The sequence below is a fragment of the Protopterus annectens genome, chromosome 2.part0 (assembly GCF_019279795.1).
Source record: "Protopterus annectens isolate FY-2018-M chromosome 2.part0, PAN1.0, whole genome shotgun sequence".
Classification (NCBI taxonomy): domain Eukaryota; kingdom Metazoa; phylum Chordata; order Ceratodontiformes; family Protopteridae; genus Protopterus; species Protopterus annectens.
Window position 1 is genome coordinate 1,366,945,264 of NC_056728.1, and position 16,230 is coordinate 1,366,961,493.

Sequence of the window (16,230 nt, forward strand, 5' to 3'; positions counted from 1 at the left end):
CAGGAACACTGACTCCTCCTCAGAAGGAGCTTTAGATGGCCGGTCGCCTCTCTGTCTCAGTATTTCCAAGATATCTGAAAAAGAGATATCGTCAGAAGACGACTTAGGGCACCCCTCTGACTCCTTGAGGTCGGTGTCAGATGTGAGAGACTCATCTTGGGAGTCAATGTGCTTCCTCTTGCATACTCTCTTTCTGGGTAGCTCCTCAGGTAAAAAACCAAGGGAGACCTCAGAGAGCTGGGGACCACTCATGGAGGCATCCTAAGACCTTAGGTCTCCTCTGTCCCTAGATAGAGGGTGATCTGATACTGATATCGGTGCTGGAGGGGGAAGAGTGTTGGTGCCGTAAGATGCAGCTGACGACCTGGCCAGCACACTCCTCATGACCTCGAAAGCTGATCCCCCCAGCTCCGAAGGTCAACTAACTGCCGAAGACACCCTCGGAGCCGAGGAAATAAGGTCCGAAGCCAATGTCGGGTCCACACTCACCCGAGCCAAAGCACCGAGAGGAAGACTCAGAGCCAAAGAAGATCAACCCGATACCTCCCTCTTGGCTCCGACCAGTGAACTGTGAACCCTGGACCTCGTGGATGGTGCCGACGGGGTCGAAGTGGAGATCGGAGCAGATATCCCAGAAGGGGCTACTGGAACCGACCTTGAGGCATCAGACAGAACCGACAGCTCTGGATCCGAAGAAAGGTCTGGAGGAGGAACAGCCAAAGATGAAGGGAGGACGGGCTCTGGAGCTGACTGGGCCGGAGCCGAAAGCAATTTAACCAGCACTGATGACTGGAGCAGTTTCCTCACCACTCTATCGACATCGTCATCAGAAAGTGTCCTAGAGGATCTAGAGGACATGGTCGGGGATCTGGATCTCCCTATAGAGGGAGACCTATGAATCGGAGAAACCGGTCGAAAAACTGGAGACCGTCTCCGAACTGACAAATCTGTCATCGGCTCCAATAAACTGGGAGCCAATGCCAACATCACTGACGCACTGTCTTCTGTCGGCCCCAAAGCCAGTGGAGCCGAAGAAGCAACTGTAGTTTTAATGATTTTCTACGGCGGCTCCGAGGAGACTGATGGAGTCGGAGAGCGTTTCTTAGAAGATTTTTTGTCCGTCTTTTTGTCTGGTTTGGAAGGAGAAGACCTGGAACTGGAAGACCTCTCCAAATCCTCTTATAAGGAAGGTTTCAGCAATCTCTTTAATTTTAGCTTGTTCTTTCTCTCTTGCAGCATGTGAGGGCTGAAAGTGTGACAGAACAAGCAGGATTCCTGTAAATAAATAGCCCCCAAACAATACACGCACACAGAGTGTCCATCCGTCAAAGACATCTTGTTGTTACACATGACACACTTTTTAAAGCCTGAAGGCCTGTGCTCTTTTGAATCCTTAGACATGTTAAAGTCAAGAACACACACACACACACGCAAGGGAACACGGTAGGGGCACCTTCACCACAGAAACCAAACAGAGTGTGGGAAACTAGAACCTCTAACTTAAATGGCCTAGAGACTGTGGGATAACCACAGGGAGGACTACGTCCTCTAAGTTAAATGGGCCTAACCCAGGAAAAAGAACAGGGGAACAACAAACAGTCACACAACAAAGAACCCACTAACAGAAGGGATCAACCTGCTACACAACAAGAAACAAAAAACAGGGGAGGACTAGGTCCACTAACTGAAATGGGCCTAGCCCGTAAACATGAAGGGAAACGGGATACCAAGAAAAGTTCAACTGAGCCAGTCAGAAGCAAAACACACACATTAGCTATTAAAATAGCTTTTGGAGCTACTAAGTTGAAAAATAAGTAGAAAAATTGTACTTAACCACGGCCAAGAGCAAGACCACTTCCGAGCTGTACGAGCGGCAAACGAGATCTGGGGCATAGGTGCATTGCAGCATGGGATACCTCTTAACCACGAGACAATTGAAGACTTCGAGCTAGAGTATGGCCGAGTCAGAGCCGAGGTTCGGCTCTGAACCCATGGGTAAGAATGTAGGAGAGACTGGGCTACATAACAACTATAAATCAAAGTGGAAAGATATAATGATAAAATGGGGGAAGCTCAAGAAACAAGAAGAGACTGGGATTTTGGATGTAGACCTTTAAGGAGAATAACAACAATCATACAGAATATTATATTCATAAGGTAGCAGAACGCATTCTAAGAACTAAGCCAACACTGGAATGGAGACTAGAGATTCTGACAATAGAGGAGCTGCTGTGAAAAAATGGATAATTGGTAGGGCATATAAAACATTGTAAAATAACTATAAAAATCAATCAGAGGAGGTTAGAAAGAATTGGGAAGAGAGAGTGAATAAGAAACTCACAAAGAAACAATAGGGGATATATGTATGTCTCCCAAATATTCAACAAAGTCTAGAGGATTTAGGATCTTTGTTTGGAAGTGTTTACATAGGTATTTTTATAGCCCAAGTAGACTCCAAAGAATTTTTCCTCGGTTAGACAGCAAATGCTGGAGGTGTGATTAGGAAGAAAGAAGTAACTGGGAATATATTTTCTGGGAGGGTATTGAGTTGGTAGACTTTAAAGATTCTCTGTAGACTGCTTTGTCAGAGATGCAGGGTGAGCAAATTGGTGTAAGTAAGGAAATTATTTTTTGAGCTATGAAACAGAATTGGAATTGCCTAGACATAGTAAGGCCTTGCTGAGTCTAATTATGATGGCTTCCAAAAAAACAATTACTAGAAAATGGAAATAAAGTCTAAACCAACTTTACTAGAAGTAGCAAAGATAGTAACAAAGATAAAACAATCAGAACTGGCATCTTTAGAAAAGAGTAGGAGAAAATTTGCATAGGAAAAAATGAGAAGTGTGGGATCAATACATGCCAATGTTTAAAAGAAGGTGCAAAGTGAATGAGCTATGTAATGGTTGACTGACAATGACTGGATATATTATAAGCGGTATATAATACTTGCAGCTACAGTTGTGTTGGCATGGCTTGTAATGTATAATGTTTGCAACTGAGATTGTGCTGGTATGGTTTATTTTAATTTATATAAATGTAAGTTGCCTGTGTCATACATGATAATTTAATAAAGATGTTCTTGTTTAAAAAAAATAATTGGGTAGAGCTGACATGAAACTACTCCGAGACACAAAATATTGTTTGAAATAAAGGGCAGAAGAGAGAGACAGAAACGGAAAACAGAAAACTACTAAATGATGCTATGAATACCCTGGGACTGTCTCACAAATGTGAGCAGTTCAGAGACAAAAGATCTGGTTAAACACAGAGGTATTATTCACTATACGATTTAGGGAAGGATGTACAGCCTGGAAGAGCCTTACAAAAGTGCCATGTTGACTAGTATCTGTGGCACTTAGGTTTGGATCATGTAATATCTACAGTTACAGTTGTAAACCAATCCCAGGCAGAGAGGCACTCTGATGAAATCAGAGTGAGATTCACAGAAACTTAGCCAGTATGTGAATGTGAGTAAGAGACAGAAGTTGCAATGAGCATGCTGATGGTTGCTACTAGAGTCACATAATATACCCTTTGAAGCTACAGTTGCTTAACCTGACCTTTGACTGCTGTGAATGAAGACAAAGAGCCTATTGTTACAGAATCATTCTTCAACATCTTCAGATCTGCCTGATGGTAACACACCTAGATGTCTCATTCATTCATAAAATGCATTTCCCCCTACTCCCATGAAATACCATGTTGGGTAGTGGTGAAACTTTCATCCCTTCTAAACAGTAAGGATTCACTTTGGTTTCACTAAGGTCAGGTACTCCAAAGACCAAAAAATAGGGACACTTTTTAAATATTGCTTTTACAAGCTTAGAAAGTTAATAGAATAACAGGTTTTGCATTAGCATAATTTTTCTGAAGGCTATGAAGTCTAAAACTCAAATGTCTGCCATTATTTTATAACTTCAGCCCTCAATGAGTTTAGAAAACCACAATTTTATGAGAAGCACTCCAACAAATGAGGCAAAAATTTGGACCTTCTGCGAAAATCTGGACAGTTGAGAGGTATGTCTACAATTAGTGCTTTAAATCACCAATGCCCTCTGGTAAATCACATTTTGCAAATAGTTATTTTGAAATAATCATTCAAAAACAGTACAGTTTCACACATATTCATAGGTTCATAGGCAAATACTACATTAACTGCCCTGAAGGTCCATTTTGGCCATGTTAGCCCATTAGGTGTTCAAAATACTCATACCTTGATTTTTATTCCTATACTTCCCATTTGTGAATGAATGATCTGGGGTTATACTTTTGAGTACTGAAAGGGAGCCCTGTTATAGAATAGGGAATTTAGGTGTTGCCTCTGTCCAATAGTAGAAGAAAGGTCAGTCCTTGGGTAAATTTCCTTATTCCCATCTATTGATCTAACCTGTGTTTGAATAGGAACAGGGATGACCTTTGTTTTATGTGAATGATGAGTCTGTTCCAGACTAGTGGTATCCTCTGGGATATTACCTATTCCTTCAAACTGTTCTGCATATGTTGTAGAAGAGTTATTTCTGATGCCACTTGACTTGCAGATGTGCAGTAAATCCATTAGTAGTGGGTTACAGGATGCCTTATAGGCCACGCACAGATCACTTTTTAACAGTCTATAGGAAACCAAGTATAGCGATAGGGCTTTGAGGTGGTATGTGCAGGTCATGTGGTTTAGTCCTTGTATTTTCTTTGTGAGGAACTCTTGTGGATGCTTTAGTTGTTGCATACGTCTAGAAAGGTACATACCAAGGGGGCATTATACTCAATGACTGGCCTGAGTACAATGGGTCCCTTCCTTTTATTGGTTAGAGATGTAATCCACTGAAATATGTCAAGAACATTTCTGCTTTTAACTCTTCTCTCTATCCAGCAAAATGAATTGCTGTTTCCTAGACAATGCAATAAACCGTGTCTTTTGTCACATGCTCATAATCATACTTCTCAAATGTCTAGATTTTTGCCTCAAAGTTTTGGTCTATTCTTTATAAAATTTGTTCTTTTTTTAGCAAATCCTTAAGGACTGATGTCTTTATGAAATAAAAGACATTTGTGTTTCACACTTCATACCCTTCAGGAAATGCATGCTAATACAAAACCTATTATTCTATCAACTTTCAAAGTATATAGGAACAATATTTACAAAGTATCCCCATTTTGGGGCCCTTATCCTCCCACTGTTTGCGGCTTTGTCAAGAATTATTGCATTAAAAAGTTGAGAAGCATGCTCATAATGTATGATTTCATTAAGATTAATACCAACCTTGAAAAGTAGCTGCTGCACTTTGCAGTCATTTGTGAATTTAGCTGAAGTTCAATGTAAAGGCAACTTTTGAGATGGCATGCAAAGATGTTACTGATGACAGACCTCAGCTACTGTCACTGCTTTAAAGCAATGCCACACAGAACCTGCTTTATCTCACTTGCCATGTAGATCTTTTGTTTCTGGTGGGACCCTAATGCTACGTTGGCTAGATGACTAATACTATCTTCAGCATTTTTATAACCAGAAAATACATGCATTGTTTTTCATTAATACATGGACCAAAATGCAGCTTACAATATGTAGGACTCTATTATTAACAGTTAATGTTTAAGTGCAGTAACCTGATCTACAGTGTGTCTTACAATGCATGTGGAAGATTGCTTGAGCTGCAATAAATGCACATAATTTCATGAGTTTGTACTCATTCAACAGACCTCATTTTGGAAAAGGTGTGCCACCTCATTGTGTCACCTATCCCCCTATAATCCACCACTAAGAATACCTTTCAGTTCAGTTTTAATGGAATTTAACTTATGGGTTAACTGTATTTCCTTCAAAGACCAATCTTCAAGAATTTCAAGAGGAGCCTAAAATTTGAACAAGTCAGTTTTGTTTTCTTACACCTGCATTGTATTGGCATAGGCAGTTTAACATTCTTTTTTCCTGCACATTTGATTTTATCAGTAGTGCCCCTTTGATGTCCCTCCTCTGGGCCAGTAATCAAGGAACCTCAATCCTCACCACTGACACTGGAGAGGGACATTCACTTGTAACAAAGATAAATACACACAGCATTTTCAGATGCAGCTCTCTGCACCAAGCACAATTTCCCTTAAGACCACATAGGGAAAATACTCTGTCCTGGGAGTCAGTTTCCCTCTCTCTCTCTCTCCAGGTCCCAAATAAGACTCCCCACTGACACAGCTGTAGAGTTGAGTCCTCAGCTGAGTGCTCCAAGCCAAGTTTTCCACCACCCTCTCTGTGACATCAGAGCTCTGTGTCCCTGCTCCAAGTAGCTGACAGACCCCCCACTCACACACACACACACACACACACACACACACACTTTGAGATTTAATTTTCACACATACACATCTAGGAAAGGCTGGCACAGATTTACTAGCTGTGTCCACTCTGCCCAGACTATAAGGTAGATACTGCCACCAGAATACTAACAGCATCTACTTATACTTATTAAAATTAATACTAATACAAATAGTAGCATTTGACAAATGCAGCATGGCTTTCAGGAACGGCCAGTGTCAAGTACTCTCAAAAGTTAAAATATTTTCTAAAAGATCAGCCACAATGAAAAGTTTAACTATATTTAATGATAAATAATAAAAAAAAATGAAAATACTAAATATCTACTTACAATAAACACTGGGGTTTCAATCACAAGAAATATTAAAAATAACTGATGGAAAGATTCACACAGATACAGAAAAACAATACTTAACTAATCTCCCTATATTTTCCTGACTGATCTAAAGAATAACTGTTCCATAGTTCACTTACTAGAAGGCAAGATAAGATGACATGGATGAGTTGTCCTTCTTTGTCAGGTTTCACAAACAGACTGCCCTGAGACTTCTGTCTCTTCTAGTATTAAAACATCATTCCAGTGCTAGATTACAGGATGACATCATATACATCTGATCACCTGACTTCTGGTTTCTCACACTACCACTTTTACTAGAAACTGAACCAGAATCTGGCACATATATGTCATAATACACACACATAGAGCTTTGCTAAAATGTGTTACAGCATCTGAAAGCTATAAAACCATTTAAAAACTTCAACCCTTACAGAGTAGAAATTAGTTCATGCCTAAGGACAATACAGTAGGATTCTTAGTCCTGGTTTTCACAGACATTTTGTCTCTGGCTACAGTCAGAACTGTAAGATACAATCTTTATGGCCTAAACCAGGTAATTTAATTTCAGACTATTTTCAAAGTTAGCTCAACTGAGATCAACCTCTTCTCTTCCATTATCCTCTGTTACAATATATTCATTTCAACAGTTACAATACAGTATGACATACAGGTGTATTTCTTTTTTGTGCAGCAAGACTCACTGTTGGTACATGTTTAACACAAGCAGCTGTACAAATCATTGTATATACAAATGCCATATAATTCTTTACAAAACTCCAGCTAGCTATCCTGATATATATTACACATCCACTGCCCTACTTCTCCTGGCATAGCTTGCAATACCTCACATCATGACAGTCCCAAAAGGCAAACAAAAAGGGTTATAGCAACCTAACCATGTCATGTCACATTTTTGTAGACACTGGATAATGGGTTAGAGTAATGATAAAAATCAGAAAATGCAGAGGATTGCACTAAAACACAATTCTTTACATATAAATAAATACAGGTAAAAGGGAAGAGTTTAGGAAACAAAAGAAGAAAACATATGTGAAAACACTAGAGAAGATAAATATGCAGAAAAAAATATTGTATGTAAAATAACGAATAATACTGAGAATAAAATATTATTATGTAAAGTAGTAAATGGGGAAAGAACAGTCAGGCTTAAATGGGAAGGAAGATAAATAATGGACTGTGACCACGCAATTACATCAAACATTTAGAGGTATTTCTATTTTCTTTTTAATAGTGGAAGGGAAGTGTGAGTGACAGAAGTCACAGTCAGACAACATGAAAAAACAGAAGGTTAGAAATTGCCTCCTTATCACTAGTATCTGATTGGCAGATAAAGCTGCATAACACATTATTTTTAGCAAATGCCTAACAAACAAACAATCACAGCTATAATGCACCTGAAAAGCACAGCCTTCCTCACAAACATGGCTTTTAACTTGATAAGCTATCAAGTTGACTTTTTGAGGTGTGTAGTTTGCAGACATTAATGCATACCCAAGACATTGCAAAGTATGCACCTGAATGGCTAAACAAGTGTATTTAAGCTTTATTTACAATGCATTCATAACCTGTGCAATAGATCTGAAATGTCTGCCTAGCAGTCTGTCATGGCTGGCTGAACATACTATTGTTGCACTTTGTTCACTTTGCTAAAATCTACCAGATGTGTCAATTATTAATCTTTGAATAAGCCATGGTGGGTCTACAATACCCAGACAGACAGACAGCCACATTATGGTTTAGACTGAAGATACATTTTTTTTTCAGTATGAATGCTTACTATTGACTATCAAATAACATCCCTCAAGAAAATTTCAGTTTTACATGGAATGAGATATTGTAGTTTCAGTCAAAGTATAAAAGCACTTATAACATTATGTATACTTCATCATTTTGTAATTTTGCAGTCTCACCCTTAAATCATTCACAGCACACCCAAACAACAAGATAGCTTCCACCATTTCTAAAAGTTACAGCTCATTCTTTGGGAATAATGCAGCAGAAGTGATATAGTCTGGGTATTTAAGACAAAAATTCTTAACAATATTACATGTTCTCCAAGAAAAGACTAATCTTCGAGCTAAGAAAGTGGCAGACAAATTGAAGGTGTATTTGTATTTCTGTTCAAGTGCCTTATTTTTTCACAAAGTACTCTTTGTGAATTTATAATCCAAAAATTACATCTGCATTAAATTGCTGATGTAAAGCTCAGCAGCAATTGTTTGTAGCAAGAAGATTCTCATTTCTCGTATCAGAGACATAAATGCAGGAGCAATGAAATGCTGTAGCAAATATAAGGCAAATATAAAATTCCTTAGCTGACGTGTAATGCCACAACCTAATAAGGCTGAGGTAGGAACAATCAATAATTCCCTGAAGTTAGGGTTTGTTGGCAGCCATGAAGCAATGCCCTTTCCAGAAAAATGTCAAACAGCAGCAATAAAGAAAACCTTCTATGTGGGCTGCCTATGTTACCTTGCAGAAAAAAGTTACACATTGATTCACTTAGACTCACATACGTCAGTTTATTCTAATAGTGACACACTCATGACGTCAGCGTCTGCAAGGCTGTTATACTGCCAGAAAAATCAGTGCTCCTCAGATTGGATGCCCAGAATGCACTTTGACAGCATGCAGAGAAGAAAGACTTGAGTTAAGCAAATAATTTAATTTGCAAATTCTCAGCAAAACTACAGTCTCTACTGAAAATTAAGCTGTGGGAACCTTATACTGAACAGTCAGGATTAGTGGCCAAATAGGAAATGTTTAGGCTTAGGCATACTTAACTCTTGTATTTTTATTTCTGTCTATATGTGGGGGAACTCACACTTAAAGCAAGTATGATTGCTCTCTTCCTCTAAATAATGTATCAAATAAAAGTAGCTCAGAAGTTTGTACAAAATGAAAAAAAAAAAACAGTTACTGAAAGTGTCTACTTAGTTCATCCTCTAACAGGCATGGCAAGTCATCCGACACTGATAGCATTCAACATGCTGTGGATGAATCTTATTAAGCTCACATACTATTTAAAATTCATTGTTTCTAATCTCTGATGATGATTAACAAAAATACAGTGTTCCAATGTATCTACAGCATTGTCAACCATGATATGTCTGAAGTAAGAAAGAAAGAAAGAAACAGAGCAAGGGAAAAGTTAGACTTGCAGAATGGTATACCTAATAAGAAAAAAGGGCATAGATTATGGTACTTGATTAAATAAAGGCAATTTCCTTAACTTTAAAACTGATCTGAAGGAGAGGTAATACCTGCAGGTTACAAGTATCCCCATTCTTAAGAGTTCAGCGCTAAGTATAAGTACTTAATTTACTACTTGAATATACACCAGGCTTCAAGGTTTAATAACCAGGTACAGAAAAGCACTTTTACAGTATACATCCTATAGTCCCTAAATTCTACAAAATAATAGCCTATAAAGAGCTGTTCCTCCTTTTTACAATACTCAAAATTACAGTATTCTGCTTTCCATAACAATACCAAGGAAGCCAGCCTCTAAAAATGTGACTAAATATGCTAGTGGTCAGGACAATTTCAAAACAGAGATAAAGTTTAAATGAATTTTCTTTTCTGAAAAGTTGCTGCTTTTTTTCCCCTCACAGCAGTTAACAACAGAAAATTAATCTGAAAACTTGTAAGAAAAGGAAAGGTCCTATTAGGTGTGGTGTCATTTGTATGTATCTTGCTTGAAACACTGGTAGCACAAAAGCATTATACAGAAGGTTATGTGAGTACATTTGCACATGTACATGGTATTATGAGTTCATGGTTTTGCACGCAAATACACAAGAGTGCATTCTATAGCCTAAGAAAAAATATTTGCAGTTCATTAACTTTACTAAAATTCAAACAATTGACACCACACCTGACATGCAAAACAGAGTTATGTAGAACTGCAAACCTGGGAGGTATTTTGTTGATTAGAATATGAATTCTTTAGAAAAGGCTCAACTAAATAAAAGCACAAATATTTCACCACTGAGATAAATAGGATATACTGTAGGATAATATCAAGTGTTTAATCAGCAACAGCAAGAGACATTATCAATAAACATGGACTAACGGTGCTTTAAAAACCTGCATGGCAAAAACTGAATTTTTCTGAATAACTTTACCATTACAGAACAGAAATTAATTTTAAAGATGGATATTTATATAATTTCAATACTGCTTTAAAAGACAGAAAAGGTAGAATCTGCAGCAGTTTTAATAAGTTGTACTATGTACCACTAGTACAACTGACTGCTTATCTAATTTTAAATTATACAATCATACTGCATGTGTCGTCATAGAACTTTGAGTAAGGGTGACAAGAAAGGTACACTGTAGATGCCGTATCTACTATTTACCTACCAAGTCAAACTAATAATTCAAGTCTGTGGTCAAATACACAAATATATAAACTTATAACTAGATAAAGAAGCAGTTCAAATTAATAATGCTAACTTTAATGTTTTCCCACATGTAGCACAAAGAATAACAGATAGAGGAGGCTTTGGTTTAGTGGTAAGTGGTCTGCCTCAGTTCTTGGGTCTGGGGTTCATGTTTAGTTTTTATATGGAGTTTCCCTTTTCTCCAAGGATCTGAATCCATTTTGTCCAGGTCCTCTAAAAATGTTTCCAAAATGTGCAGGTTGTCTGATTGCCCAAAGCTTTCGCAGTTTTTTTTTCCTTACCCTTGAGGCTCAGGTCATGGCTAAAAGGGATCCATGGACTAAATGGTAATAAATAAAGTTTGAGAAGCTTCTTTTTTATTTCACATTCTTCTGTCTAGTGCCAGACAATATAGTATAAAAATGTAAAAATTAACTTGGCAACATGGACGCTTGTTTATGACAAGCTGAGTGAAGATATATACTGCAGGAGCTCTATGCCTTCCCACTCAGTTAAGTTTTCGTTGTAAAAGTTATACGTTCATCTTGCCAGTAGTATATTTCAACTACACAAGTATTCAGTTCTAGTGGCAACAGATGATTTGGTTGTGCGACATAACCCCTATGCTCATGACACCTAGGCAAATTCCCCAAGAAAGCCTGCACTGAAGTGCTTCAGCATAGCCAGAGGGTCAGCCAGGAATGCCAGCATTCAAGAGAAAAAAAAATGAAAAAAAAATATTCCATTTCAGAAGGAAGATTTCTGAAGAAGTTGCAAACATCAGACAAATCCTGTTTCACTTTTCATCAAAATGCTCAAAAGTTGATCTGGTCTTCAAGACATCAAATCTGTAAATGCAGACTGAAGGTTAGTCCAATTTATTCTGAGAAGTATATTTCATGTCCGGAGACTTATCTGAACATCTTTTAACAAGATGTCAAAATGTTTATCAAGCAAGTTGGAGGATCAGTAAAAAAAAATTTAAATAACTTAGTATTAGTTCCACTTTTGTTGGAGCACAGTGACCTAAGAAGTATTTTTTTAGAAGTAGGATGTTAGAAGTGAAGACTTTACATGAAGGCTAAAAGGGATACAGCCCTTCACCCCTGCAGAAAATACTTTCAATCTGTAATTTTCAAAATTTCTGGCACTTAAAACGACATTTTTGGCTGTCAAATCTTCAACAGGTATCCGTTAAAAATCTATATTTTATAAATTGTACATATATTTTTGTACTAGGTAATTCATTGTATGCCATCTTTAAGCACAACTGCTAGTTAGGTTTTTCTCTGTATAACTATTAAGCGATTTTAAAATGTCTTATTGTATTGCTGTCTTTTCAATGTACATCTTTGAACCTTTGTATTACACTTCGAACTTTATTGTATTGTAATCTTTTGAACTATATATCTCTTGATCTTTGTATTGTTCTTAGAGCTTTTTTTCCCTGGGGCCTCCTCTGAATATGGATTTATAGTCCAGTCAGACACTCCCAGTAAACAAATGTCAAATAAAGAAATATATTACCATCCTGCTTTTATGTATCTTGTACAGGATCCTCATACCTCATTTGGTAATTTATGTACACTGCATACAAAAAGAAGTTTAAATTTCCAAGGCGAGGGCATTTGCCTCATTGTAGCATACACCACTTGCCTCCTAATCCCCCATGCTGGGTCAGTATGACAATTTAGGTCCTTGGTGACAAGCTACATTTCTTGTGCCACCAGATCTACTTCCTATTTCCTCTACATCCTTATCATGCTTTATTCTCTGTTTGCTTTGCCCCTAAATTAATTCCATAAACATCGACCATCATCCAGTCAGGCTAAATTCATGAATTTACCCTCCCCATTCTTTTAAATAAGGTCTGTTTAATACTCCATGTTCTGTGGATTATGCAGATTTTGTCCCATATTCAAGTAAACAACAACATTTTGCACTCTAAGCCCCACATTGTCTCACTGAAATGAAGTCAGAATAATTTCATCCTATTCACTCCAGTTAAGTTGTTGCATTTCACATCTGTATCGCACTGTTACCCATTCTCAAAATACAGAGGATTACTGCAAGTTGATTTTAGAATTTTAGACTGAATTGTTAATCACACCGTAGTATGCCTATATTCCCCATCTGGTTACATTTGTCATAGCCCCTTTGTTAGACTGGTACAGTCTGGTTCTGTCATTCAAATCATTCCAATGCATCTGTTCACTGTCTATCTACACCCTCAGCTTTGTCCTGAGCACAACACACCAACTTCACATTTTTTCAGAGGGACTTCATTAACCAACAGTCTGGGAGGACCATCTCTTCTTATTATGCAAATTTAAATAAACACTCTTCCTTAATATTCTGATCTAATTGTCTAATCAACAGTAATGGTTAATAGACTATAAACATCACATCAGCAAAATTTACCATATCCAGATATCTTTGCCTGTATATATCTTGGTTGAAACTGTGACGTCCCTCCTCTGGGCCAGTAATCAAGAAGCCTCAATCCTCACCAATGACACCAGTGAGGAACATTCATTTGAAACAAAAATGGATATATACAGAATTTCCAGATACAACTCTCTGCACTGAGCACAATTTCCCTTAAGACTACAGATTTGATTTTCACACACACACACACACACACACACACACACACACACACACACACACACACACACACACACACACACACCTTGGAAAGGCTGGCACAGATTTACCAGCTATGCCCCCTCTGCCCAGACTATAAGGTAGATAATGCCCCCAGAACACTCTAAAGCCAGCTACTCCAAGGCTCGTACAAGGGTACTCAATTATACTGAGTAAAAGTAATACTAATACAAATTATGGTGTTTGACCAATGCAGCAAGGCTTTCAGGAGCAGCCACAGTGTCACCACATAAATATAAGTACTCTCAAAGGTTAAAATATTCTCTGAAAGACCAGCCACAATGAAAAGTTTAAATATATTTAATAATAAAAAATGAAATAACGTGAAAGTACAAAATGTCTACTTATAATAAACACCAGTTTCAATCACAGGGAAAATAACACAGATGGAAAGATTCACACAGATACAGAAAACAATACATAACTAATCTCACTATATTTTCCTAACTGATCTAAATAATTATTTTCCCCTAGTTCACTTACTAGAGCAAGGCAAGATGATATAGGTGAGTAGTCCTTTTGACAGGTTTCACAAACAGACTGCCTTGAGACTTCTGTCTCATCTAGTATTAAAGCATAACTTCAGTGCTAGCCTAGAGAATGACATCACACACATCTGGTCCTCTAACTTCTGGTTCCTACAATACCCCCTTTACTAGCAGCTGAACCAGAATCTAGCACACATGTCATAATACATACAGAGCTTTGCTAAGATGTGTTATAGCATCTGGAAGCTATAAAACCATTTCAAAAACTTCCACTCTTCCTGGGTAGCAATTAGTTAACCACCTCAGGACAATACAGGATTCCTAATCCTGGTTTTCACAGACATTTAGTCTCTGGCTGCAGTCAGAACTGAAGATACAATATTTATGACCTAAACCCAGTAATTTAATTTTACACTATTTCTCAAAGTTAGCTGGACTGAGGCTAACCTCTTCTCTTCCAGTATCCTCTGTTACAATATATTCATTTTAACAGTTACAATACAGTCTGATATACAGGTCTATTTCTTTTCTGTCCAGCATGACCCAGCCTTGGTATATTTTTAACACAAGCAGCTTAACACATACATTTTCACCAATACAAATTAGTTTGATATACAAATGACATATAATTCTTTACAAAAACTCCAGCTAACTATGCTGGCATATGCTACACATCCACTGCCTTACTTCTTCTGGCATAGCTTACAATACCTCACATCATCACGTTTCTCCCCCCTTTGAAGACTCAAGCTAGTTTTTCAAGTGACCCTTGAGAAACATGGTTTGAGGGACATAAGCCTGTCTGGGAATACACTAACCCATACCCTGTACTGAGAGCCCATCTGCAATGGCATTGCTGACGCCACTATGGTGTTGCACTGTCATATCACATGCCTGCTACCCTAGGCTCTACCTTAATAACTTGGCATTTTGTTGGCTGGTTCCATGTAGCCATGTTAAGGGATTGTGGTCTGTAACTACAGTGAATTTCCTTCCGTACAGATAGGGTTAAAGTTTCTGCAGTGCCCGTACTATCGCTAGACATTCTTTTTCGACTGCAGTATAACATTACTTCCTAGGTTGGAGTCTATGGCTGAGGTATACAACTGGGTGCTCTTCTCCCTCTGAGGAAACTTGGCTGCCTACAGCCCCCACCCCATGGTTCCAAGCATCCACCTGCACAACAAATTATTTGCTGTAATCTGCACTGGCTAACACAGGGGGTCCTCCCAAAGCCTTTTTAAGTGTATGGAATGACTGCTCACAGGCTGGGGTCAACACTACCTTATCTAGCCTGTTTTTCCTTGTCAGGTCTGTGAGGGGAGCAGCTACTGTACTATAATTGGGAACAAATTTTCTTCAGTACCCCGCTGTCCCCAAGAATGCTCTCACCTCCATTTTGGTAACAGAGGCAGGCCACGCTTCAAAAGCTTCCACATTGGCAGGTTCTGGCCTGATCTTACCACTCCCAACTCTATGTCCCACCTGACACTTACTGGGCTTAATGGTCAACTCTATCCTTTACAGTCTGCCCAGAAATACTGAGGTGCTTTTGCCAGGAATGCCTGTAGACAGCAATATCGTCCAGGTAAGCAAGGGGATAATCTCCTGCTCCTGCTAGGATATGATGGTGCAGCCTCTGGAAGGTTGCTGGGGCAATTTACATGCCAAAGGGCATCATCATGAACTCATATAATCTGACAGCAGTCACAAAAGCTGACCTCTCTCTAGCAGTGGAAGTCAAGTGCACCTGCCACTAGATCAAAAGTGGTCAGATACTTATCCCTACCCAGCACCTCCAAGGCTTCATCTGTCCTAGGCATGGGGTAAGCATATGGCTCTGTGTGACTATTTAGTTTTTGGCAGTGCACACAAAACATGGTGCTGCCATCTTTCTTTACCAGCACCACTGAGGAGGCCCAGTGACTGCTGAATTCATGGATTACTCCCAGTTCCAGCAATTCCTGTATCTCCTCCCTCAGAGTCTGTCTGACTTGCTCAGGAGCTCTGTAAGGAGCCTGCTTG

The 16,230-nt window shown here is 38.6% G+C and overlaps 1 protein-coding gene across 2 annotated transcripts in view; it reads right to left on the reverse strand.

Moving 5' to 3' along the window:
• The window catches only part of PDE5A (phosphodiesterase 5A), a 2,047,822-nt gene that overhangs the window by 1,407,049 nt on the left and 624,543 nt on the right, over positions 1 to 16,230 (reverse strand). The window lies entirely within an intron of this gene.